The sequence below is a fragment of the Dipodomys spectabilis genome, unplaced genomic scaffold, assembly GCF_019054845.1.
Source record: "Dipodomys spectabilis isolate Male_0828 unplaced genomic scaffold, ASM1905484v1 ptg000488l, whole genome shotgun sequence".
Classification (NCBI taxonomy): domain Eukaryota; kingdom Metazoa; phylum Chordata; class Mammalia; order Rodentia; family Heteromyidae; genus Dipodomys; species Dipodomys spectabilis.
This window is the reverse complement of record NW_024871165.1, coordinates 672,894-696,794: the sequence shown is the minus strand read 5'-3', so window position 1 is coordinate 696,794 and position 23,901 is coordinate 672,894. Positions and strand designations below refer to the sequence as shown.

General features: G+C 42.3%; 1 pseudogene; it reads left to right on the top strand.

Moving 5' to 3' along the window:
- The first annotated feature begins 3,862 nt into the window (after window positions 1–3,862).
- LOC122098726 lies at window positions 3,863–19,460 on the top strand (annotated as a pseudogene).
- The last annotated feature ends 4,441 nt before the right edge of the window (window positions 19,461–23,901 follow it).

The window sequence follows — 23,901 nt, the reverse complement described above, 5'->3', positions numbered from 1 at the left end:
TCTTATTTGAACCACAGATCAACTTCTGCCCCACACTCTTTATCTTTTGGTGGTAAATAGGACAGAAGTTTCCCACAGGAAGCCAAGGGCACTACACAGTATCCTCAAACCTGAGGACTGTGGTTCACAGCCAGCCTGGGCAGGAAAATCAATGAGCCTCCTATTCCCAACTAATCAGCAAAAAGAAGTGGAACTGTGGCTGAAGTGGTAGAGCAGCAACCTTGAGCATAAAAAAAGCTAAGAAAAAAAGTTTTAAAAAAGGTAAGTGAAAAACAGATCTAGCACTAAGACAACCACAAAATAAATTTTTTTAAAAAGTGCAAGAGAGCACAAAGAGTCTTAAAAGTGATAAAAATTAACAAGAAACTGGTGGCTCACACTTGAAATTCTAGCTACTCAAAACACTGAAATTGAGCATTACTATTCCAAGCCAACCAGGACAGGAAAGCCCATAAAGCCCATTGTGTGTGTGTGTGTGTGTGTGTGTGTGTGTGTGTGTGTGTGTGTGTGTGTGTGTAAAAAGCCCATTTTGTGTGTGTGTGTGTGTGTGTGTGTGTGTGTGTGTGTATGAGTGTGTGTGTGATCCTTTCTGGGATATGATCTACAAGTTTTTGCTTGACCATTTCCAATCTTTTGGAGGTTAATTTGAGATAAGAGTCTCATGAACTTTCCTTGTCCCCTGACAATGAACCGCAATCAGTATAAGTCAGGATCTTGTGGGAGTGTCTATACTTACCTCCTACTAACCACCAAAACTAAAAAATGAACCAAATTGCAACTGTTACTAAAGTTTTAGAGCATTCTATCCTTCAGCAGCATTGGTGAGGCCCTAAAAACAAGACAGAGAACCAACAAATAAATAAATGTATTTGAAGAAGAAAAGAGCCAATTAGTTTTTTATAATATAGACTCATATCTTTAATCCAAGCTGAAATGTAAAGATCACAGTTCGAATCCAACCTGGGCAGGAAAGTCCAACTAACTTCTTTTTGAGTGTGCCAGACATGGGCTTGAACTTGAGGGTTTTTACTCAAGTTTAAAAATACTACTTCCTGTATCATGTGCTTAATTGGAGATGAGACTGATGGACTTTCTAGCCCAGGCTGGCTTTAATCTGTAATCCTTAGATTTTAGGATACTGTGTAGTGCCTTGGTTCCCATGGGACTCTTATTTACTATTAACCACTAAAAGAAAAATAGAGGCGGAAGTTGAGCTGAGGCTCAAGTAGTAGAGCCTGCTAGCTTTGAAATGAAAAACAAAATACCCAACACAAAACAAAACAACCCTCAGCGAGAGTCACTAGGCCTTGAATTCAAGCCTCCCCCCCCAAAAAAAAAGACCTCAGGAGTTGAGTTTTTGTTCCTGCTAGCTTTGAGCAAAAAACAAAAGGCCAAAAATCTCATGGACAGTGAAGTAGTGTGGCCTAAATGTAGAGCTGCTAGTTTTGATCTAAAAAAAACAAGCCAGGTGCCTCTGGCTCATGCCTGTAATCCTTGCTACTCAGGAAGCTTAGATCTGAGAATCACATTTGGAAGCCAGCCTCGGCTAAAAGGTCCCCTGGTGACTGTTTTTTCCAACTAAGTAGAAGTGGCACTATGTCTGAAAATAGTAGTGTGCCTACTGTGTCCCTGATGGACAGTTCCTAGGCATTGAGTTCAAGCCCCACAACTGACAATATCAATAAATTAATTAATTAAATACTGAGCATAAATGAGTAGGCCCTAATAATAAAGGACATGAACTTTGAAAAAGGGGGAAGGGACAATCAAATAAATGAAAAGGTGGAAAAGGAGCATATTAAGGCCTTCTAAATCAAAACTGTAATTCTACCTGCTCAGATTACTGAAAACTGAGGACTTTGGTTCAAAGCCAGCCCAGGTAGGAAAGTACAGGAGACATATTTTACTGTGTTCCGTATGGGGGCTTGAACTTGCTATGTTTTGCTCATGGCTACAGGTCTACTTCTTCCAACCTCTCGGTGGTTATTAGAGATAATTGTCTCATTGATTTTCTTGCCCAAGACTGGCATTGAAACATGATTCTCAGATTTCAGTCCTTTCTGTAATGCTCTTGACTTTCTGTTGATATTCTAATCCCCCATTAACCATAAAAAAATGCAAAAGTTGAGCTGTGGCCCAAGTAGTGAAACCAGCTACTATTAAGGTAAAAATAAATAAACCTCAAGGAAAGTCATCATGACTTAATTTCAAGACCTAAGAACCACCACTCAATTAAAAAAAAATAGAACCTCAGTCACTGTGACCTGAGTTTAAGCCCTAGAAAAAGAGCTGCAAAAAAGAAAAACAGCCTGTAGTTTACCTGTGGTCAAAGTTGTAGGTCATGGTAGTTTCAAGGGAAACAAAAAAACAGCATAATAGTTAGTGCCTAATAACAAATGCCAAAAAGAAAGAAATAATAAATAACTGAAAAGGTGAAAGAAGAGGTAATTAAAGATTTGTAAATGTTGACTCACACTTATAATTCTGAATGCTAAGGAAACAGAAATCTGTAGGTCATGGTTCAAAGCCATACTGGACAGGAAAGTCCATGAAACTTGCTTCAGTGTGTTCAGTCGAGGGACTTAAAATTGAAGTGTTTTGCTCAAGGCTACAGCTCTACTATCTTCCACCTATTAGGTTGACTGGAGTTAAGAGGCTCATTGACTTTCCTGCCCAGGCTGACTTTGAACTCTGATCCTCAGATTTCAAGCCTCTCTGTACTGCCCTGGACTACCCATGGAATTCTTGCCTCATATTAATCACTTAAAAAAGGCAGAAGTTTAGCTGTGGCTCAAGTAGTAGAGCCATCTACCCTTCAGTTAACTAAGTAAATCAATAAAACCTCAGAAAGAGAGGAGAGGAATGAGAGTGAAAGACAGAACATCTTACAGTAAGCAAAAGGAAAGAAATGTATATATCACCTGGAAGAAATAATTGTATTGTCAAAGCTTATAGAATTGTATTGTCAAAGCTAATAGAATTCACAAACTTTATCGACCATAATAATGACAATTTGCATTGTGAAGGTTAAAATATGTTTGTGACTTCAACTAAATATCACTATTCCACAACATTCTGAAATAAGAGAAATTTAGGTAATCACCTAATCTCAATAATAGTAAAAATCTCAGAAAGAGTCACCAGGCCTTAATTTCAAGCCCTAACACCAACGTGCCTAACTCCGGCCAAACACACACACACACACACATACACAGAGCAGGAGCTGAGTTCTCACGCTTGGAGCAGAAGCCAAATGAAACAAAAAGTAGACTGTAGTAGACCTATGGCTTAAGTAATAAAGCAAGCTGCTTTTAAGAGAAAAGAAAAGAAAACCTGAGTATGAAGGCAAGGCCCTAAGCCCCTGACTCTTCCCAGAATGGAAATCAGTCATGGAATCCAACAGAACGTGCCCCTTCAGTTCTAGGCCCTCCTATCAAAAATAGATGGTAGGCTTGTTCTTGGCTTCTGGCACAAGTACCTTGTGTAGAGGAAGCCCCTCCTCTTGCTTCCTGGATCCCAGAGTTCAGCCTCTCTTGTGAGTCAGGGTGGGAGGTGGATGGCAGTGTGGCAAGAGGTTCCAAATAGCGTGGCAGCTGTGCTAATTGACTTGAGGCTGACAGCTGGATGCCAGGGTTAAGTGATAACAGGTAGCTATCTCTGATTACCCAGCAGTAGGCAGACTGAGTTGGAACACCTGCTGGCTCTGCCTATCAAGTCCACCCCATCTCTGCCCCGTAACAAACAGACGTTTAAATGGGGATCTGAGTTGGCTGTGTCAGATTCCTGCTCCCCAGCCCTACCTGTTTTCCTCTGTGTACACCACTGCTGAGGACACACATCCAACTCTTTGCAGCCCTACACCATGAGGGAGATCGTGTACATACAGGCAAGCCACTGTGGCAACCAGATTGGCGCAAAGGGGAGCATGACACTGGCCTAGGATCCTAGTCTCAAATTTAGGGGGATGAGGAGGAAGAGGATGGGGTTGGAGGGTGCAGGTGGTGGTGGTCATGTCTAGGCTGAGGTAGGTGGGGCTCCATAGTAGTCCCTAACCTCCTGGAAATCAAGTCCCCCAGATAGTTTCCCCAATTTCCCTAATTTGTGTGGCCCAGGTGGGTGTGGTTTTTTAAGCAAGGCTGGGGTGGTTTCAAATCCCTTGCATGTCTTAGTCTTACCTGAGACTCAAGTCATTGTACTTAGTTTCCTGGGAATAGACTAATGCATTTTTGGTCTGATTTGAATGAAAGGAGTGCAGTGTCTTTGAGCTGACAGATACAGAGGATTCCCTTTTTGTCAACTGATGAGTATTAGATAATTGAGAACAGTTCATACACCTTAATGCAAATTTCTCTGAGTTTTCATGCCCTATCTCAGTTCCCTTAAGTTGGGTGTTTTCTAAATCAGTGGTTGTCGGTGTATGATCTGAGGACCCTTGGGGTTCTGGAGACCCTTCTAGCTGAGTCTTCAAGTTACTGCTTTGGCAATTTCATGTCCATATAAGGCCAGGTTCTCATCATAGAATCCAAACAGAATATGGTATCCCGTAAGATGGAATAAACATAGGAGAACCCAGATGTCTTCTATTCAGCCAGATAGCAAAGAGATTAACAAAACTAAAATACCATCAATTTTTGTGCTTCTTTTAATTTAAAATATCTAATTTTTTTACAAAAATATTTGTGTCAACAGGACTTGGGTTTCTTATAGTTATTTTAAAATCCATTGTTTGGACAGTTAACATTCTAGGCCATAATACACTTCTAGTTCCATCTCAGTTTGGGGAAATGCTAAGCGATGAGCACAACATTGACTGCACTGGCAACTATTATGTAGACAGCAGCTTACAGCTGCAGAGAATCGAGGTATATTACAATGAGGCAGCTAGTGAGTGTCTCCTGTCCGGCTTCCAATACTGTGGCAGAATAGGTCCCTGGGGAATACTAATGACAAGGAAGGAGTTCCTGCCTTTCTTAGGGTGGTATTGTAGTTCGAATTTGGGGCCTCAATCTTGTAAGTCAAGTGCTGTATCCACCTGAGCCACTCCACCATATATTTTGTTTTAATTTTTGAGTATACACTTGTGAATTTCCTCAGGAAAGCCTTTTCCTGAATTCCCCCTACCTGTACTTGCTGACTAGCCACACCTGGATTTTTTTTTTTTGTCATGGGGCTTCAACTCTGGGCATAGGCATTGTCCTTCATCTCTTCAATCTTTCTTTTCCTTTTATTATCAGGGGTTCCTTTTTTTAGAACTCTCTGGGCTTCTGGGATAACTCCTTCTAGCTTAGTTTAATTCATTAATTCTGCTTGTTGTAACATATTTGCAAACTTTAAGTTTTTATGTTTACTATGTGTGAGCCGCAAAACCGCTTGTGAAGTTGTAGGAGTTTTTGGAGGCAGCATCACATCAGATGATTGATTGGGGCATCGCCCACATTTAATCTTTGGTCCTAGTCTTTATTATTTAGAGAAGTCATCTCTATTGGACTGGAAAGAAACAACATGCTCTGTTCACGGATCAATAGAAAAATAGCCAAAACGAGAATAAAAGCAACGAATGTACAGCCAAGAAGAATATAGTAAGAATAAAGGTAGAGGCTATAAAGGTGCAGCCAAGTGTATGGGAAGCCTTGAACCAACACCCCCTTCCTGCAGGCATGCTTCCTTAAAGCTCTTTGTCTAACGCGATCTCATGCAGACTCCGCAGGAGGTGGCATGACACCAACTATTTCAGGTAGTTTCTTGGAGATGAGAGTCTCCCAGAATTTCCTGCCCCAGCTGGCTTCAATCTGCGATCCTAAGATCTCAGACTTTTGAGTAGCTAGAATTTCACCCTTCAGCAACCAGAGCCCAGTTGCATTGCCCTCTTTAAAATACAGATTAAATTTCTAAAAATAAAATTTGAAATTGAAAATTTTAAAGAGGGATGTTCAGTCACTAATATATATGTGAATAGTCCAAATCATAAAGCATAAATAAAGTGTCTCACCTTGAAATCTATAACACTTCTGGACTTCAGCATTTTGAATATGAATACTTAGCCAACAATAAATTCTTTTTAAGGTTTTTAAAGTAAAAAACATTGTTGTGATGTAGAAAAACCCAATAATAATGTGTAAACACTGCTTTTAAATGATATATATTGTCTTTCCTAATACAAACAACCTTACTGAAGTCTACAGAGTAGATTGTCAGTTTTTGTAACTGTCAATGTGAAATTCATTTAATTTTATATAAAGAGTTTCCATTCTACATCATTGTATACAAACAGAATCGTAGATAATTGGTTTTCCTGTGTAATAAACCAATGAAAAAGTGCAAACAAAAGGACAGAGCTATTTAATGTATTTGAGTTTTATAGATCTACATTTGGGGATGTCCTCACCTTGGTATTTTGTGTTGATATTGCTTAAGTAAGATATAAGACTTTAATCTTGTGGTTCCTTGGTTGAGAGTCGTTGTGTGGAATTGTGTCACTGCTATGAACAGTATTTTATGTTGTGTCTTTATTAGATCCTGTATATCAGGCAGGATGGCCAGTTTTCTTCATGTCATTGTTTAGGAAGGGGGCAGTCTCAAACTCATGTTTATATCATTTTAACTGATATCCCTTTTGAAAAATCAGGTTAAATGGCAAATTGCAAGTAATTGCCCAAGGTTGCTCTGAGTATTTGAATACAGGGAAATGTGCTATTTGATAACAATTATTGAAACATTATAACACAAGAAATATGAATTTTATGTATTTTCCCCAGGAAAGCATTATACTTGAATTCCCCCTACATCTACTTGCTGAAGAGCCACACCTGGCTCTTTTGTTTTGTTTGTTTGTTTTTTTTGTCGGCAGTGGCACTTAAACTCTGGGCCTATGCACTGTGCCCCAACTCTTCTGTTCAAGACAAGCAGCCCTACCACTTAAGCCACAGTGCCATTTCTGGTTTTCTATTAGTTTATTGGAGATAAGAGTCTCACAGACTTTCCTGCCCAGGCTGGCTTTGAACAGTGATGATCTCCAACTTCAGAGTTGCTAAGATTATAGGCATGAGCCACTGGTGCTCTGCACCTAGCTACTTTTAATTGGGGAAGGGAAGGGATAGTGGGAGAACAACAAAGGAGTGGGTAACAATGTTCGACAATAAATGTTCTCATTTCCTTACTCATGTAACTGTAACTCCTCTATACAGCACCTTTACAATAAAAATAAAATTAACAAAAAAGAGAAAGCTTCTTGCTGATAGGCAATGATGACTCACACCAATAATCCTAGCTACTCAGGAGGCTGAGAAATGAGAATCATCGTTCAAATCCAGCCTGGGCAGGAAAGTCCCTGAGACCCTTATCTACAATAAACAACTCAGAAAACTGAGAGTTGGACTGTGGCTCAAGTGATAGAGGTGCTAGCCTTGAGCTGAAGAGCTGAGGGACAGTGCCCAGGCCCAGAGTTCAAGCCCCACCATGAACAACACAACAAAAAAAAAGGTGTTGTCATCTTTCTTTTGCCCCATTAGACTCAAAGCCTGATGCTCATCTTTGCCTCCTGAGTAGCTGAGATTTCAGCCACCATGCCCAAAGCAAAGGAATAAAATGCATGGAAACAGACAACTGCAAACGTCCTTAAAGTTGCTGAAGCCTCTTGCATGGTGATTCATTCTCAAGATATCTTTACTGTTTCCATGTCTGAAATGCTGTAATTTCTAATATGAATGCTGAGAGCCACTTAGAATCATAAGCTCTGCTCCTAAGTTCCTTGTCAAGTATAGGCCCAAGTCAACTCTTGTTCCCACAGGCAACAAATATGTTCCTCGGGCCATCATGGTGGACCTAGAGCCTGGCACCTTAGACTTAGTAGGATCGGAATCATAGAGTTTCAGTCCAGACACTTCATATTTAGTATGTCAGCATGGTCCATAGAAGATGGCTAACAGGCACCCCTCCTTCCTAACATCCAGACACTCCAGTTCCCAGAGCTGAGCTGAGCCTTTATTCATCTAGATATCATCCTCACCTAACCCACCTATTTCAGTCCACAGGAGTCATGTCCCTGTCCACTCAATCAGCACAGATAAATACCAGTCTGCAAACAGCCTCTGAAGGGAATGATCAGCGAGCAGGGAACGCCTCCAACAAGGTTTCAGTGCTGCTGGCCATTTCAAATACCTGGCAATAACAGGGAACCATTTCAGGACACCAGAAATCAAAGCACAGCTATGTGTGAGCAAGGTGCAGACAAGTGCCTGCAGCTTAGCTTCCCTCTGACCATTCTGTTCTCTTGTTCCTCCTGTGAAAGTAAGTCCTTTTCCAGTATTGAGGCAGGCTCTGTTCATTTTTTTTGGTCGGTCGTGGGGCTTGAACTCTGGGCCTGAGCACTGTACCTCAGCTCTTCAGCACAAGGCAAGCACTCTACCGCTTGAACCACAGCATCCCTTCTGGCTTTTTCTGTTTATGTGGTGTTGAGGAATCGATCCCAGGGCCTTGTGCATGTGAGGCAAGCACTCTACCACTGAGACCCCTTCCCATCACCAGGCTCTGTTCATTTTTAGAAGTACGTGGTTTGGGTTAAAATGTATCTTCCTCCACATTGTCTTTACTTTCTTTAGAACCTGGGTGATTTGTAGGGTCCCAGATACATTGAAAACATTTCCTGGGGGCTAGGAAGGTGGCTCCGCAGTACCGTGCTTGCCTTGCATGCATGAGGCCCTGGGTTCGATTCCTCAGCACCATATAATCAGGAAAAAAAAGCCAGAAGTGGTGCTGTGGCTTAAGTGGTAGAGCACTAGCCTTGAGCTGAAGAGCTGAGGGACAGCGCCCAGGCCCAGAGTTCAGGCCCACGACTAGACCCCAAAAAAGAAAACATTTCCTTTATTTCACCAGTGTATCTAAAATAATAGCCAAAGTTGCTCAGAGGAGCCTATAGTCTTCACAATGCATATAGCAAAGTCATTATTCCTGGAGTATGTGTCTCATCATGTCTTTGTGTCTGATAGGCCAGAACAGAGCAGGCAATAACTGGGCCAAGGGCCACTACACAGAGGGAACCGAGCTGGTGGAGTCTGTGCTGGAAGTGGTAAGCAGAAAGGTGTGTCTGTCTCCAGGGTTTCTAGCTGGCCTACTCCCTGGGAGGTAGCACCAGGTCAGGCATGGGCACCCTGAGTCTCAACAAGATCCGAGAGGAGTTCCCAGACAGCATCATGAACACCTTCAGTGTCATGCCCTTGCCCAAGATGTTGGACACTGGCACCTTAGACTCAGTGAGATTGGAACCATTTGGCCAGAGTTTCAGACCAGACAACTTCATATTTGATATGTCATCATAGTCCATGGGAGATGGCTAACGGGCACCCCTCCTCCCTAACATCCAGACACTCTAGTTCCCAGTGCTGGGCTGAGCCTTTATCCACCTAACCCTATCATCCTCACCTAACCCTACAACACCATCTTGTCTGTCCACCAGTTGGTGGAAAATGTAGATGAAACATTCTGCATTGACAACAAGGCCCTGTATGACATCTGCTTTTGCACCCTGAAGCTGCCCATGCCCACCTATGGAGACCTGAACCACCTGGTGTTGGCTACCATGATCAAGGTCACCACCTGCCTGCGCTTCCCTGCCCAGCTGAATGCAGACCTGCGCAAGCTGGCTGTGAACACGGTGTCCTTGCCCTGCCTGCGCTTCTTCATGCCTGGCCTTGCACCCCTGACAAGCCGTGCCAGCCAGCAGTACAATGCTCTCTCAGTGCCCAAGCTCACCCAGCAGATGTTTACACCAAGAACACGATGGTCACCTGTGATCCCCGCCATGGCTTCTACCTGACAGCGGCTGCCATCTTCCGAGACCGCATGTCCATGAAGGAGGTGGATGAGCAGATGCTCAACTTGCAGAACAAGAACAGCAGCTACTTTGCAGAATGGATCCCCAACAACGTGAAGACACTTGTGTGTGACATTCCCACACATGGCCTCACGATGTTGGCCACATTCATTGGCAACAACACGGCCATCCAGGAACCCTTCAAGCACACCTCAGAGCAGTTCAGTGCCATGTTGCAACACAAGGCATTCTTGCACTGGTATACAAGCGAGGGCATGCATGAGATGGAGTTCACTGAGGCTGAAAGCAACATCAATGACCCGGTGTCCAAGTACCAGCAAATCAAAGATGCCACTGCTGATGAACAGGGGGAATTTGAAGAAGTCTTTTGGAAGAAGAGGTTTAAGATTTTCCATTGCTAGCAGTGCAACAGGAATGCCAGGGCCTGCCTACTGCTTCTCAAATAAATGGTGCTATCCTGAGCTACTGTTGTCCTGCAGTGGGACCTTGCTATGTATCATCATGCTTAGCCTTCTCTGTCAGGAACTCACTGACAGTGAATGTAAAAATGCAGATTTCTTTTAAATATGATTGTTTTAAAACCCTATTTGTATAAATAAAGAAGTATACATTTTATACCCTGAGCCCTTATTCTTCTTTAGAATCCTTTTTATTCTTTCAGTGTATTTGAAATATAAATTTGGACAGAAGGATTTAATCTTAGCAATATAGGACTGGTGCTCAAGAGGAGTATTAAATTCATGGTTTTTCTGCTATTTTGAAGAGGAGGATGACAAGTGCCAATGTTGTTGTTTTTCCTCCTGGCCCAGTTTTATAGTTTTCAATCTCTCAAAAGCATGCAACTAGCAAAAAAGCAGTTTGAAGAGAAAGAAAACTAGATCCAGATGCTACTTCTCCTTCAGACAACCACAGGTTCTTGTCTCATGTCCCATCAGAGGGATTTCAGTCACATTCCCCAGAAACAGTATCAGGAACACTGATCCCTGTGTTTAGAGTTCAGTTGGCAATGAAGCAGCACTCACAGGATGAGTGCAAGTTCCTGGTTGCCAGGGTAGTTTCTCAAGGTGTCTGGCAGCTTTAAGTACAGAAGGGATTCTAGATGTTTGAGGGAGTGAGAGGCTGAGAAGCTGACCAGTCCCATAGTGTATCAAGAACTGCTTGACACAGTACTTCCAAGTCAAGGAGAGGAGGGGAGACATGGCCTGTCCCAATGACCCATTCTCATGTTCATTTTTCCAGCAGTCAAAGCTGTCTGAGGCCCACAGGGTGTTGTAAGGATATAAGGGATGGATGGATCTAGCCTGTTGGGTATGTTTACTTTACATGAGTGAAACAGAAATCTCAATTGCTTAGAACCTACAATGGCCAGGAAGAGGGTGAACACTTCTGTTTTCACTGGAGGCCAAATCAATCACTGGTTCTTTTTGCCAGAATCTTTCACTCTTCTTTCAGTGAGGCTCCAGGCAGGTTGTCTGTGCCAAGCATTCCTCCATGGCCACCAATAACCTGTAAGAGTACCTTTTTCTTCAGAAAAAGGGCTATGGGAATACTGCAACTTATAGAAAGCTCTAAGGAAAAGGTACTTCTGGGTGAGGTGCAAGTACCTTGTTGCTAGTAAAGTTGGGAGATGGTAAGTTCCGTAAGTTTTCCTCTACCAGGCCTGAGGTTGGGGTAGGGTAGGGAGGGGTGGGATAGAGATCTTTAAGCCAAGCTGGTCTCACTCATTAGAAAGTAAACTGTCCCAGAGAGTGATCTGTGACTAGAAGCAGGTTATTTTGTGTCCTTGCCCCAGGGAGATCAAAGTGCAAATAGCTTCCATTGTGGGAGTCCTATGGAGTAAGTATTGATACCCCTGGGTCTCTAGTCCTAGAACTGACCAGGTTGGATGAACCCAAATCTTCTAAGGCTGCTGGGTCAGAACTGAAGGCAGGCCTGGCCAAGGCACTCTCATTCCTCAGTGGGTTAAGGATTGAGGCCAAGCTGTGATGGAGGCACCACCCATCCTATCTACCAGTGTTTGACTAAGAACATTTTTGTTTTCTCTTAAGTACCCATTTATGAGTCTTTTCATGAGTCTTTTCTGGTGGCTTTGGCTTATTTCTTTACACTTTTGAAGAAGTAGTTCTTGGTTCATAATTAATGACTCATGCCTCACTCCTTAGAAAACTCCTGTTGATAATTTTACCAGTAGACCACCATGTATTTCTCAGGCATGACTTTTGTTTTCTCCTAGCCAGAGCTCTGCATTCATTGCCACACAAGCTAATGTGGAGGTGATTCCTATAGATCGGTGATTTTTTTGTCCAATTGCTAAGTGCAGCATCTCCCTTATTCTCATGTACCTTAGTAATTGTATCAAATACTTAATAGAGTTCTTGACAAGTATGATAAACAAAGTTCAGAGGTGAAGATGCAGCTCAGTAGTAGAGTACATCCCTGGCATGCACATGACTCTCAGTTCAGTCCCCAGCACCAAAAGGAGGAAAGGCAACAAATGTTAGGCTCAGGAGAGGATACATTAGGACTCATAGAACAGCAGCACCTAGATTGGCAATGAGGAGTTGTGAAATGAGGGAACATTGGTAGAATATTTGTAGAGGGAAAGAAGAGAGCCCCTTGATGTGTGTACCCTTTTAGAAAGCAGAGGTAAAAACAGGGAATGAACCTCTGGTAGTCAGCCTAGGCCATGGAAGGAAGAAGCCATGACATGTATGTTACTCTATTGGGACCAGAGTGTAAAGTGGCACCACCATACCAGGTCATGGCCCAACAAGAACAAGTTTGTCAGAAACACATTCTTGCATTGGAGAGATGTCTTTTGACCACTTTGGCCATGTTAATATTTCCTTATGCTGCTTCTTTTTCCTTCCAACTTGTCATACCTATAGCAGATCCTGTCCAGGAGACCCATTCTCTCTAATCTTATTCTCTAAGTCTCCCAGTTTATAGCTCCATATATCCTAGACCAAAAAAGTAGGGGGTAGATACTCTGTCAGACATAGATTGAAACTGAAAGGTATCTTTGAAGTAGACTTTGACAAGGTTCAGGTATTGACAGTCTTGTGTTGATATGTGCTGTGATTGCAACCAGCTTCTGAGATGACAGTGGGAGAGAAATGGTGATAGGACATCATGGACCACTATGGTTTCAAAACCTTCGCAGGTACATCTCCATTCATGGATGTGCTATCAGCCAACATACAGATGTCTGTTAAAGGGATGATGGCCGGGAAAAGGAAATTTATTGGCCACAGATGAGACCAGCCTTTGGACAAGTGGTTGCCTTTCAGTGTGAGGCAAAGAATGCCTACCTATACAGAGATATTTTTCAGGAAGCAAGATGATTCACTCACATCTTCTTATCCACAAAATAATCTGAGAATAACTCTGGAAGACCAGGGGTGAGAGTCATGTGCTTTGTGTTTCTACATGACTGCTTTGCTTCATGGCTCTTTATGCTCTTCTGAAACCTCCTTCTGAGCTGGCCCACAATGTGCCCAGGAGGCAGGAATCAAAGGGGACTTGGAAGCTTGGCTGCTAATCACTCTGGCCACACTGACTTGGGGCTGTAGGCATGTGCTGGGAATCTGCTCCATTCTAATGGTATGGGCTCCAGTGGGAGCTTTGGTTCTTACCAGGAGAAGGTAACAGTGCCTCTGTTTTTGAGCCATCTCCCAGGTCAGGATGTCTTTATCTGCAGAGGCTGGAGCTTTGCCATATCTCTCATCATGACAGGTTTTTTTCTTTCGACTTTTTCTTTTTTCTTTCTTTCTTTCTTTCCTTCTCTTTCTTTCTTTCTTTCTTTCTTTCTTTCTTTCTTTCTTTCTTTCTTTCTTTCTTTCTTTCTCTCTCTCTCTCTTTCTCTATTTCCTTTTTCCCTTTCTTTCTTTCTTTCTTTTACTTTTTTTTCCTTTATTTTGTCAGTCATGGGACTTGAACTCTAGGCCTAGGGGCTGTCTCTCTGTTCTTCAGCTCAAGTCTAGCTCTCTATCACTTGAGCCACAGTGCCATTTCCAGTTTTCTGGTGGTTTCTTGGAGATAAGTGTCTCAAGGCCTTTCCTGCCCAAGCTGGTTTTTTACTGGCATACTCATATCTCTGCCTCCTGTGTAGCTAGGTTTACAGTCAAGGGCCACTGGTGCCCAGTTTGACAGGTTAATTATTTGCTAAACATAACAATGGCCACATTCTGTCCTGGGAGAAGTTTCCCCATCATCCTACAACACTGATGGTCTTAGTGTTGTGGCAGAGCACACAGCAAGGGGGCTTTCTATGCATGCATATTGACTAATACCTGAAAAGGCAGCTTGCAAAGGCCAAGGAGATTGTTGTTGGAGAGATTGTTGTTCAAAAGCCCTTAGTGCTAGGAAGACTCTAGAAATGCATACATCTCAACTTGCACTGGGCATTTCCAAATTTTAAGTTCTAGTGTTGTTTCTTTTCCTTTGTACACAGCTTGAGTAGGTTGTTCCAGACAAGGAAAGCTACCTACAGAAGGTCTGTGTGCTAGCTACACTCATACAGAACAAGTTCAGGGCTTGATTTTTGGTACATTTTTAGACTGCAATCTGTTCACTGGTGAGGTTTTTTAATGTTTCCAAGATCATTTTAAATGATTTTGTGCCCTCTCACCATATAACTTAGGTTTCTATCCTAAGCTAAATCAGCAACAACAATAACAAAAACAACAACAAACAGACTGGACTCACTTGTAAAGTAGTTAAAAGTGCCACCTGCTGTTCAAACTGCAGAAATACCCATTTCTTGTAACCTTCAGAGAAACAAAGGCTTTCTTCTTCTTCTTCTTCTTCTTCTTATTATTATTATTATTATTATTATTATTATTATTATTATTATTGTGAAAATACCGTACAGATGGGTCTTTCTTTTCCTATGCTATTCCTCTTGTTTCATAGTTACAGTGTATTTTGTCCCCAGCACATATGTCTCTCCTTCCAGAAAATAAGCAATGTACAGACTGTTTATTGCTGTTCTATGCAAAGCAAAGCACATCAGTCTGGGCATGAGTTTTCTGTAGTCTAGTTTGTCGACTAGTAAAACGCTTATAGTAGTCTGTACCCAAAGTGGTTCTTATCATTGGAACTTATGGTGACTTCCAGGTGATAAAAGAAGTCCAGAGTGCCCTGAAAACAGCCACTGCCGATGACAGCAGGTGTATCTCAGTGCACTGGGCAGCGTCTTCTATTGTGGCCTGGATTTAACTTACTTGATAGACCATCTCACAGATGATAGAAACAGAAAAGGCACCAAGATGGCAGATGCAATCAGGTTTGCAGAGCCAATGTGTTTGCATCAGGGTTGGGGTTAGTTTTCCAAGTACTAGAACTGAAGATCACAGCCCTGCATAGGCTTCAATGTCAGTCATTTAAGTCAGTTGACTCGATTAACTCATCTGCTCTTTCTGTGAGTCTGGTATTAATGACTGCTTATCAGAGGCCAACAACTGAAACCCAGCAAGTGCTCAGCATGTTGGCTAAGAGTGCTGTATAGATAATGTACAGCTGCATGGTACTTGTGCTGTACACTTCTCCTATGCTTCCCCAAATTCTAAATATTTCTAGTAGAGAGGAAAAAAGCTGAATCCAGCTAATGAGCACATCTTACATCTGTTGGGTTGTTTTAATAGTATTATCGTTTGATTGGACTCAAAGCCTCATACATGCTAGCATGCATTCTACCACCTCCTGCCCCCTTCTTGCTTTAAGTATTTTAAGTAATTTTTGGGCTTTGCTCTTCCCTCACGTACACCTCCCACAGAGCTGGTATTTCAGGAATGAACCACCTAGCCAGAAGAATTTGTTGAGATAAGCTCTGCTTGCTAACACTTTGCCTAGACTAGCCTTGGATCTCAATCCCCTCCATCTCTGTTATTCCCCAGAATAACATACCTATGGTTTGAAATATTATAATCCCATTAAATATTATAATCCCATTATTATTCTGAGTTCTCAGATTGGAGTTTTGTGGTGCTAGAAGGCACTGCTTTCTTACTTGACTTGAAATTACAAACCTTCATCAGTGGACATAATTCTGCTCTAGATTATCAGAACCTCATATCAATGTGTGACACTGCTCATTGTTAAATCATAGTTCAGGATATGTTGCATGACTTTAAGCCTCACTTTTTACACACACACACACACACACACACACACATACACAAACACACACACATGCCATTGTCTTCAGTGGTGACTTTGTACATCTTCTGTGAGACCACCTGAGTACTCTCCTGTGCATCTTAGAGCTTTTTTTTTTTACCAATCTTGCTGCTCTCCAGTCTGCTCCCTCCTCAGGTATCCAGTCTCTGCCCTTGACAGTGGCTGAGGTTTATAGTACTAGTATTAGAGAAAGAGAAAAGATAGATACAGATATTTAAGTAGAAACTTCATCTCTTGCACTTTTAGGTGATTTTAGATGCTTGTTTTCATCAGATCCTCACTCCTATTATTTCTCCCAGCCTCACAATGCCATGTCCTTCTCCTAGATCCCACAGAAGGCTCAAGTGATATTATAGGAAACCGAAACATTGTGCTTCTGTGAAACCTGCATTGCTGCTGCTTTGAGTAAATGCATTTTTATCAGTGATAATTTTGCTTAATGGAATATGGGAGAATCAGAAAAAACTACTTATTTAAAGCTGTTTCACTTAACCTTTCTCTTACTCAGTTTATTTAAATTAACTTCATATGCCTATGAGGGACATTACACAAAACAATCTTTCTATGTATTATATTTTTGCCTGTTTCTGTGGTATCATGACTCAAATTCCTTAAACTTTTTGAGGCAAAACTCTTCATTGTGGCAAATATTCAGAATGGAAGGAAAGGGAAGTGAGAATGGAGATCAATTAACATCTTACATCATCCACTGTCCAGGGCTGCTATTTCCACTATTGGAATTGATGATACCCAGTTTGCAGATTCATTGTCATGAAATGGCCCTTACATCATTGATAAAACTGAGTATCTTGGGTTCCCTTTATAGCATTGGACTTTTGATGTCTGCATACTATGTGTCTGAAGGACCCAAGAGCAAGCTTATCTCCACAGAAGTGAGGTCTCCTCTCATGATAGAGTGAGATAATGTGGGGACTTTCCAAAGGAAGAGGCTATTACTCAGCACTCCTATCTTACAGGATTTGGAGAGAGAACAAAACAAACCCATAAACTGGCCCTAGAACTTGACCTCTTCCTACTCATTCCTTTCTTCTTCAGATAATAAAGCTGAGTAAGCTGAGGAAGGAAGCACATTACCTCCTAATTCAAATTTTGTTGCCTGGTTTCCCCAGACAATTCCTACACCATTCCATGAGGGTTTGACCTAACATCTGATCTTGTCAAGTGTCTTCTCAGAAGGAATTCTATTGAATAATAATGTCTTCAAAAACTAACTTTGTGGAAAATCTTTCCTTCCCTTCCATATCTAAGACAGCCTTTAACTCAGTTCACAGATGATCCAGTGGGAGCAAATACAAATTGAGTATGCTGCATTGTACACCTCTTAATGTTTATGGGCTTTCATTTTAAGTTTTAAAGGATAAGTATAAAAACCAGGAGCCTGCTGGTTCATGCCTGTAATCCTAGCTACTCAGGGGGCTGAAATCTGAGGATTGCAGTTTGAAGCCAGCTGAGACAAGAAAGTCCATGAGACCCTTATCTCCAATAAACTACTAAGAAAAAGCTGGAAGTGGTGTTGGGATTTAGTTGGTAGAACACTAGCCTTGAGCACAAAGAGGCTGAGAGACAGTGCACAGGCCCTATGTTCAAGCCCCATGGCTAGCAAACACAACCACATGTATACTTACTTAACAAAACTGTACACATTTCCTCTTTAGGTCCATCATGATCTCCTACCACTAGCCACACTGCCGCTGGACTTTTGTAGTACATGATCGTACAGCTTTGTGGACCGGAGAGGTCTCTCCTGACAGGTCATTTCTACAAAGATTTGGTGGGTGGCTGTGTTTTAACAAACTGAGTTTCTGTTCAACTCATGTTTACAAATGAGTTTACACATCATCATTGCACCCTTCCTCTGAGCAGGGCTGCTGGTGAATTTAGCATGGACCTCTGAAATAGAGACATAATTTCATTTGACATTATTACCATTCCAGGCAAAAATTGAAATTCCAGTTATAAAACAATATATCAATCCTATTGAAATCCTGGTATTGATTTTCCTCAAAGACTTTGAAACCAGAATTTTTTTTTAATCTTGAAAATGTAGTACAGAGGGGTTACAATTACATGAGCAAGGTAATGAGTACATTTCTTTTTTGGGGGTTGGGGAGTCCGGTCGTGGGCCTGAACTCTGGGCCTGGTCACTGTCCCTCAGCTCTTCACCTCAAGGCTAGCGCTCAACCTCTTGAGCCACAGCACCACTTCCAGCTTTTTATTTCTGCTTCTGTGGTGCTGAGGAATCAAACCAGGGCCTCATGCATGCAAGGCAAGCACTGTACCACTGAGCCACCTTCCCAGCCCAAATGAGTACATTTCTTATCAAGCATTGTTCCCTCCTCCTTTGTTTCCCCTTACCATCCCTTCCCATCTCCCTCCCCATACCACACCAGAGTTATAAAGTTCGTTTTTCGACATAACGTCATGTACATCTCATTGTTGCAATGGGTCCATCTGTATCCCTGTTTAAACAATTTGTTTTTTCCCTTCCCCTCCACAAATTATAGCAACATCAAATACAGTGAAAACAGGGTTTATACTGAGGAGGAGGGACATAAAAAACCACAAAGCAATCATCTTATAAATATGTTTAAAACAATAGCAAGAAAGAAAAAATATGTGAGTCCTTATCTTGGGGTTCATTTCACCTCTGAACATTTCTGCTTGTCTCAGACATATACTAGTCATTGCAAATAAGGGAAACCATGGGACCTGTGTTTCTTTGGGCTTGAGATGAAAATTTTTTATATATGTACAAATATATCATGGGAGAAGCATGGAATCGTGGACAGTTTTTGATTCTTATGTGTTCATGTACCAGAGCTTTATCGTTAAACTCCATTGTGAGCTTTCAAATAATGCCTTGGGCCATCTCATTTAGAAACCTTAGATATTAGTGCAGCTTGTTCTTTTAAAGGATCAATTCTTGCATAATGCAAAACATTACTTACCTTGGGGGCAATTGGCAAGGCTGAGATGAGGTCGGCCTCACCTAACAGACAACACCTCACAACAATTGCTGGAATCTGCATCTGTAAGCCCTGTTCTCCTGTGTTCCTTACAAACCTCCCAACCTCCCTCCTTACAATATAATCTAGCTGGAAGCATTGACTCACACTTGTAATTCTAGCTACTCAAAAGTCTGAGATACATCCAGAGGATTTGTGTTAAGACCAGATCAATTAGAAAAGTCTGTTAAAATTGAGCCTCCAATGATTAGTACAAACAGAACTGAAAGTGTGATTCAAGTAGTCAAGTGCCAGCCAACTAAGCAGAAGACCCTGAGTTCAACTGCAGGACTTGCAGAGGGGTGGGGTGGGGGGAGGGAGGGGGGAGGGGAGATGCAGCACTATATTCCATCTGATAGTATTCAGAGGATGAGGAACTAGTAGCAAGTGCTTCAATAGCTGTTGTCAGTCAAGCCCTGGCTTAGAACTCTGATTATGAAAAGTTGTAGTTATTCTTCAATGGTCAGGCTCAAACTACCTATAAAGAATAACTTTATATGTATGTAGGTATAAGTTTATGCTTTGATCTACTGTGTGAAATCAGAACAAGAAACTACCTCTGAAAACAGAATCAGCTGTATGGTAGGGAGGAAGAAGCAGATTCCCTATATAGTATAGCATCAACCTCCCTGGAACTACAAAGCCTATAAAACAAATTCCAGCACAGCATTGGCTGTGTTTTATGGCAAGTGCTTGTCCCCTGCAAAGGCCACCCTCTCCCATGTCTGCTTTGCTCTCCAATTTCCTGTGGCAGTAGCATCCACCAACACATAATGGGATACAGGCATTGAGATGCTTGCTGATCTTTCTTTCCAACCTTATGTCTTAAATTAGCTTATCTCCATGTCCATAAGTTAATTTAGTCCAGTTTATAAGACCTTAGAAAATACGTGTTTCCAATTCAATGTGTAAAGTCTCCTTGCAGGGGCAGGTTATATCCCTTGGTCAATAACCCTTCAGTCAGTACCAGACAATCTTAGTGCCAAGTTCACTCTGAATTTTCCTTTTTCTTGGATACAAGAACTCCCTAAAAAAAAAAAAAAAGAACTCCCTGAAATCAGTATGATCTTTGGGTCTTCAAAGAGAAAAAGTTGGAAAGGCTATATGCAATAGTCAGAGTGGCCAAGAGCCACTGTAAATACGAAAGCCGTTCTGGCTATGTCACCTACAACCGGTGGCAGCAGCCACACCTGTGTAATATCCAGGCTGTAGGTAAGCCTTTACAACCTGCAGCAGGTAGATCCACAGTCTACCTTTTCTGGGAGGAGGCTTTTTAAGAAATCTTAGTTTTTATGATTTGCACAGTTTCTGCTTGGCAACTTCCAATCTAGAATATATTTTTGTCATCTGCTCACATATGCAATGTTTTTACTTGTTCCCTGTGTATTGTTTTTAACTTTAGAAACTTAGTGAATACTTTCATCCAGTCTAAGAAGCCTAATTTTGTATCAGTAAAGGGCCCAGCCATTGGACTAGAAGCATCCATATTGTCTCTTTGTGATGTGGTTTGGACTAAGGAAAAGGCTTGGTTCCAAATACCCTGTACCCCCGTAGGACAGGATTCAGATGGCTGCTCTACTGGTATCTTTCCCAAGGATATAGGAGGCACATCTGTGAGTACCTTGGTTAAAAACTTATTTTAGACAATGTCCTAAGAACCTGTGCTTTGGGTGTTGTTCCACTCAGGGTATCTTGTGTGTTCTCTGGGGACATTTCATCAAACCTACTTGGTTCATGTAGTGCTGTAATACTTCCAAGGAGAAGGCCTTTCCTCCCATGAGGAGCCTCCAGATTGACCTAAATCACACTGATATCCAGTTTTCAATCAAGAATTTTCTTTTACTTCACTTTAAAAGCTGCCCTTTTAAAGTGGCAGTGGGAGGCCATGCACTAGTTGCTCACACACACCTGTAATACTAGCCTTTGGGGAGGCTGATACCAGAATTGCAGTTTGAAGCCAGTGTAGGCAGAGAAACCCAAGAGATTCTTATTGCAATTAGCTTGGAAAAAGCCACTAGGGATCAGTGGCTGGAATGGTAGAGTGCCAGCTTTGAACAAAAAGAGCCAGGTTAAGAGCCAAAGGCCCTGAGTTCAATCCTATTATACACAATGTCCCCCACACCCGTACCCACACACCTTCCCCAACAAACACACAAGAGCAATTAGGGAGCAAACTTGCACAAATAAAAGAAGCGGGGAGAGGGGTTCAGTATAATTTTGTGGTTCATTTTTTTCACTATTTAAATTGCTCCATTCATGATGAGAGATTGTGTTTGTGGTTTCTCAATTACATATACCTTGTTCCTTAGTTCTAGAGACAGACTGAGAGTGTTGGCAGAGAGGAGAATGCACAGAGATTGAATTCTGTTGAAGGGAGGGACTGGATGTCAGATTGGATAGGGGACAAGTGCAACTCCTCCAGCTCCACCACTGAGTGTCCCATAGTTTGACCTGGCCAATTGGCATGATGCTGTCTTTGTACCCATCAGTGTGGGGAGTGTAGGAAGACCATTGTGTCATGGAAAATGACTGTAGCTGAGGGAGTTGCAGAAGGAACTGACAGCCCACAACTGAAATAACAGGATCTCCCTTTGGGGTTCACAGCTAAGTTTACCTCCTCATGTAGAAATATCCAGTATCCAAAGGTATCACTTCCTTGGGGAGCCTACAATGAGGGGAGATAGTACAATTTCAGGAGCAATCTTGGGAGCAATTAGGGTAAAATGAAAAAGAAAATGCGTGACTCCTCTCTGAAATTCCAGAGGGTAAGAGTAACTGAGGAGAGCAAGCTGTCAGTCACTGCTGAGTTGGTAGGGTTGAGAAGGAAGGCACATTGGAGCTGGAAGTCACATGTGTATTCCTAACTATTTAAGATGCTGAGATTTGGATGATCATTATTCAGGGCCAGCCCAGGCCAAAAACTGGGTGACATCTCCTCTTAAGCTAGCAATGAATATCAACTTCACTACAACAGGAAGCTTAAAATAGGTGAGTCCAGGCCCAGACATGTACCTGGATAGGAAGCAAGACCATAACTAAAAAATGACCAGCACAAAATAGGCATATAGCTCACCTACCTAGCAAGTACAGTACTCTGAGTTCTAACACGAGTACCATGAACAAGGGTAAGCATGGTGACCTCGGTGCCCCAGTGTGATTCACTGAGATGGCTGCAGCATCTGTTGCTCTGTAGGCTCCTGCCAAAGAGGAACAGTCCGTCGACATCCCTCAATCTATGTCTACCAAGACAGCAAATGCTGAGCAGAACCCCTCACAATGGCCAAGGATGGAGGTTTGGTTGGAACTTTGGCCCCTCAAAGGGGAGGAGAGCAATGATCTGCAGGACCAGATGGCCTCCTGAGTGAGAGAAGGGCAGAAGGAGGCAATGTTGAGGTTGGTATGAGGTTTGCGTTTAATGACTAATATGGCTTCAGTGGAAATGTTCTGACTTTGAATAATATGTTTTATGACATGTGAATCAAGGGAGAGCTAGGGCAGTGAGGGAAACACACTTGTGTAAATTTTCCATAGGTTGAAACTTACTCTAAAGTCTAAGTTGTTTTTGAAAACTGAAATGTGGAGAAGTTGATAAAAGAGTACAGCTCCCCAGTACTGGCACTGTTCTCTGTAGATTTACCTGCCCTATCCATCCCTCTACTGGTGGGTACTTGTCCCCAGGGTGCCTTATACCCCATCCCAGTGTGCTGCTCAATCCAGAACAGCTGCTGTTGGGCAGGGAGGATCAGGAAGCCCTGATGCACTCATGTGCCAACAGTGCTTCCTTCCCTTGAGGCACAACACAATCCAAAGCTCTGCAGCACCCTATCATTGCTATGAATTGGAGCCACCAACACTTGGGCTTTGCCTGCATTATTCCCCCACACCTCCAGACCAGCCTTTTGGGGACTTCTGAGACCTGGAGAATACGAAAGGGAGGCCTGGAGGCAGCATCTATTCCCATTGGAGCACTGAGTTTGCCACAAGGACCTAACAGGCTGAGAATCTTGGGAATGAACAGTTCAGGGTGGCTAAACCTTGATACTCTCTGCTAACATGTCAGGCATTTACTGACATTTATATTCTAGCCCTCTGTGTCCATCAAACCATGGCCATTTGGGGTGTGTGTGTATGTCTGATAAGTCAGAAAGTGATTGGCTAGCAAACAAGAATGACCAGTGCTAATGGGTTCACATGGTTGACTGTATTGGCCCTTTATGAGAGATCTCTGGTAGATCTGAATGTGATGTTGCAGTTGACAATTCTTTCCATCAACTCATCCCTCTATTTATCATTCAATTCACATCCTACTCCCTACTTTTCCAGCTCTCTGACCAGCAGTCCAGGTTAACACTCAGTATTGTTCAGCCCTAATACTTTGACATCAAGTAGATGACCAGTGCAGTCCCATTTGGGGTTATTTTCCTCTTCTTGTCACTATAGGATGATACTGTAAGGAAGTGGTCAGTCCCCTCCTTGGCTTGCATACCCACACTGTCTGACCACAACCAATCCATTTCTATAAGCTCATAAGTTCTTAGTAAGTATGAAGGTGTCTTCTCAGAAATTGCATGCCACGTTTTAGGCTCCTGTCTTTCTTCACCTGTAGCCTAGCATACCTTCCTTGGGCAGATTACTGAGTTTTTCTGAAACTTCGCCAGCAATTTGAGAAGAGTAAGGGTTGGACTCAGGTCTCAGCCTCCTACTTTCCTGATATCCAGGAGTCCCATAAGTACAAGAGGGTATTCTGCCCTCACCTTGGAGGTCCATGTTCAGCACATGAGGGTATCGGGTCAGGTCCCATAGTGCTCCACCTGGCATTGAAATGCTGTTTTGTCCATTTTACTATGCTGTGTCCACCTATCCCTA